We start from the raw sequence: 4,596 nt of genomic DNA, 5'->3' as shown, positions 1-4,596 counted from the left end.
CTAGTCTTTATTAGATATTAGTTTATTATAATCTATAAATCGTTTAGTATCTAAGAAGTATTCTTTATTATTAACTATACTAATATTTTAAATAGGTAGGTCTTTATAGTAAGCTACGTTAACTCCTTTCCCTTTAGTAACTAGTTTCTACTATTTCTTAGGTGCTCTATACTTATTTATAAAGTATCTAGCTTTCCTATAATTATAGTATTTCTTTCTTTTTTCTTTTCTAGTAGCGTTAAGTTCTATTAGGCCTAGGTAAGTTCTATAGGCTATAGATCTATTTTAACGTCTTCCTATATTCGCCTAATTACGTTATAGGGGGTTACTTTAGTAGCTTATACCCCTTTTACTATATTTAAGTTATCTAGCGTAAAGATAATTATTAATCTTAATAATTTTCTTAATAAATTTATTAAAGTTATTAAGTTAATCTTCTTTAGTGATTTTATCTTTTATATCTTCTTATAGTCTATTATAGAAGAGTTTTATTTAGCTATTATTATCTTAATTAAGTTTAGTAGTAATATGTCTAAACTCACACACATAGTGCTAAGTAGACCTAGTCTACTTTAGGGATTTAATTTTATATGTTATAGTTTAGATCTTATCTAGGTCACTAAATATAGTTTATAGAGCCTCCTTAAAGTTCTTATACTCCTAGAAGATTTAAGTAGTCTTATTAGCAGGCTCCTCTTTATTAAGGAAGTCCTTAAGAGTTAGCTCCTACTATTCTATTACTTTACCTATAAGAAGGTTTCTAATATAAAGAATCTTTATAGATTCCTTATTAATAGAGTTATTAACCTTTAGGTAGGCTTTAGCCTAGGTAAGAAAGGTGTAAATATCTCCTTTAGTTCTATTAAATATATTAGGCTTAGGGAACTTAGGTATTATAGTTACCTTCTTTTCTTCTAGTACTAGAGCTTTAGTATCCTACTATAACTTTTCTAGTTACCTACGAAGGTACTTAATCTTTTTATTAAGATCGCTAATTACCTTTGTAGCGCTAGTAGTAAGTCTACTTATAGTAAATATTATAAAAGGTTAGCTACTTAAGGTTTTAAGGGTAACTTACTAAATAAGACTAATTAAAATATAATAATAGCTTATCCCTAGTCTATAGTTAGTCTATTTCTTAGGAAGTAAGTTAGGTTTAAATACTATAAAGTAGTAATAAGTGATATCTTTAGTATAAGGAATTATTAAGAGTAAAACTCTTAAAACTAATTACTTAGAATTACTTAGATTAATTAGTAGAGATCTAGACTACCTAACTATAAGAGTTCCTCTCCCTTAAGTACCTATCTATATCTCTACTATAGAGACTAATCACCTTAATTATCTAACTATCTATTAATCTCTAATTATGGTGATTAATAGGTGATCTATTAATTATTCTTAATGTAGTCACATGACCACGTGTTCCTCTTTTCTATGTCTTACCTGTGGCTAACCCCGCTATAGTACATGCCCGCGCCTCACGTAGGAGCGTTCGTAACAAGTACTTATCTCTTTCTAAGGGGTTTTAAATTAAGTAGTGCTAACCGGACGACCTCTTTTTGCTACACGAACGAGCCTCACGTGACGCTACTAGTAGATTTTCAGAAGGTACATGGTTTTTAGTGCAAGTCCTATATAAATAGAAGTACCTTTAAAAACTACATTATAATTAATTTTTTCTATATGCTGCCGCCACCAACCACCACCCCTCTCGTCACCGCCGCCGCCGCCACTCTCAACACTCGCCAATTCGCTTAAAAAACGCATTTTCACTATTTTTAACGATTCTACACACATCAGACCCAGATCAACGATTCTTCCGCGCCAATTCCTGCCAGCGCCGCCACCACCACACGCCTCCAGAGGCTCTCAACGCTCGCCAATTCACTTAAAAAACGCATTTTCGCTACCTTCAAGACATATATACACAGCTAGCCAGAAAAAGGGTTCTTCCGCGGCCACAGCAGCCTTTAACCGACCAGCTCTACCTATATTCTCATATAATAAACGCTTAAACAAAGCAGCCACATACTCCGTCATAAGGAACGCCCTAATTACAGTAAATTAACCGATTCTAGCCCCTATTATAACGGCTATAAAGGTCTCACAATTCTCTCCATTATCCATAATAAAGGCACCTCTATCTAACCATTTTAAGGCAGCCAGGGCCTACCGCGGAGGTTCTAGACGACGTCTAGATCCTATATTTAGCGGAGGGGTTCCTCAACATCCTACTATTATATTAGTATAATTTTTATATAAAAAAAAAGCCCTTTTCTTACTAGAGGCTATTAAAGCCACTATTAAGTATATACCAGATCTATACTAATTATAATCTCTTATTTAATATAGCTTTTTAGCTAATATATATAAAGAAGCCTATATTAAGTTATAAAGTAATATATTAGCCTAACTAGAGGTAACCTATAATAAGGATCATTTAGCTACTTAATTAAAGCTATAGCTTTATTATATTCCTTAATAATAAGCTCTAGCGCTATATAGCTTATTAAGATAGTTAGCTCTCCAAGCCACTTACAGTTAAACTTCTATATCTAGTAATAGGCCATTATAGCGGCTTTTTCCCTATAATGCTATTCTTTCTTTTTAACCATTTATATTAGGGCTTTATAGAGCCTAAGGAGGTCGCCGTTACCTCCAACAAGGTGTGATTTAGCGTCTTTATAACAAGATTCGTTCAGTAAATTCGTTTATTAGCCGAAGTTATAATATTCTTTAATTCTATACTATACCCACTAGTTAATAAAAGGGAAATATTAGTTAATTATATACCTTAAAATTCACTCTTAGCGCTAAAATTTATTACACATCGCCTTCTAATTCTAGTTAAAATCATTAGCTATTAGTATAAAAACAACCCTCTTCTAGGCAGTAAGTATACTAGCGCAATTATAATTATCATAGGCCTTAGTATTAGGGCTTCTAACTATAGCGATAACCTCGCCTTCATTAACAGCTAGCTCTTCCACATCATAAGATATAGCCTTCTAATAGGTGTAAATCACACGGCGGGTATTAGCGTTAATATAGAATACGCAGAGTTATTACTAAACATCTAGCTATATCTAAAGAAACGCTTTTTTAAGTGCAGATTCGTCATCTATAATAACAACAGCAGGTCATAATATACCAATACCTCATCAGAAAGCTTCAAGCTACTCAACTAGCCAGGTATAACCCTCAAAGGTCTCACAGTTAAAGAGGCCCCAGGCTAAATTAACAACAGAATTCTAATCTATTATACCAGTAACTTAAAAAAGGTATAGCTTAAAGCAGTTTATTTTATATATATTATCACAGCTAATAACCTCTAGGAATCACTTCCACATTAACTCACACTAAGGGTAAGTCTAGAAGATTCCCGTAGGCGTAAAGCCATCAAATCTAACAACATAACAGAGGTTTTTCTACTACAGAATTTATATCCATTATTATATTAGTGTTAGGCTATTAAGGCTCATAAATCATATCTTTTAGCGGTCATTATATATATCTTTTTAGATAAAGACGGGCTATTTATTAGCATACGTATCGCAGATAATTTACGCAACCTCACGAGCTAGAAGAGCCTAGTGCTTAGTAAGGTTACTAAGAAGCGCGGTTTATTTTAAAGTACACTTTTAATACATAACATAGGCGGCAGGGTCAAGGGATAGCAGGTGGTTATAGAAGCCCTCTTTTACCTTATAGGTCTAGAGGTTATTTAAAGATAAATTTCGTCTTATAATAAGATAAAAAGGGCACTTAGTTTTCTATATTAACCGCTCTCGCAGGCCGGCCCCCTCTAGAGGCCTCTAGCCACCTTTATCACAGAAAATTTCATAAGAAGTTATATAGTAGGTGCTATTATATTACCACTTTCCTAACATACGGCGCTTAATAATTACAGCGCCATTATAGCGATAAAATTACTATAATAAAGAAAATAATTTATTAAGAGTATTAAAGAGAGATACTAGCAGCGGCGGCAATAAAATTAATATAGGTGCGTCCATTAGAGGTTATAGTAATAAAGGAAGAAAAAGGGGTTAGTATAGGGTGCTAGCGGCGGCGTTAGTATTAAGGTTAGCGAGGAAGAAAAACAGATTTCCTATTTTAGCGGTTCTTTTTAGGTACTTAATTTTCTATAGAGTGCGCTAATAAAACAAGGTACCTTAGAAGTACTATAGCGGGGTAGGTCACGTGAGGCTCATTTATATAGCAAAAAGAGGTCGTCCGGTTAGTACTACTCTTTAAATTACCTTAATAAGAGCTAATATATAATATAGGTAATATTAAATATAGTAATATCTAGGTATTTAGGGAGTAGAAGAGTAGGTTAAATTTAATTAATAAATAAAATACTAGTAGTAGACCTTAGAGTATTTATAACTAATTTATAACCTAGGTTTTTAGTAAGAGAGTAAGATAAAATAGTTACTTATTCTATTTTTACTATTATTATAAGGGAATTAATTTAAAATAAGTTAAGAAGAAGGAGAAAAAAAGGTATTATAAAATAGATAAGAACTAGTTAAAAAGGGTTTTTAAAAGGTAGTAAAATATAAGGTAAAATAACTAGTAGGATTATAT

The sequence above is a fragment of the Beauveria bassiana genome (assembly GCF_000280675.1).
Source record: "Beauveria bassiana ARSEF 2860 unplaced genomic scaffold BBA_S00039, whole genome shotgun sequence".
NCBI classification, from domain to species: domain Eukaryota; kingdom Fungi; phylum Ascomycota; class Sordariomycetes; order Hypocreales; family Cordycipitaceae; genus Beauveria; species Beauveria bassiana.
The sequence above is the reverse complement of the archived record's forward strand: the minus strand, read 5'-3'. Positions refer to the sequence as shown.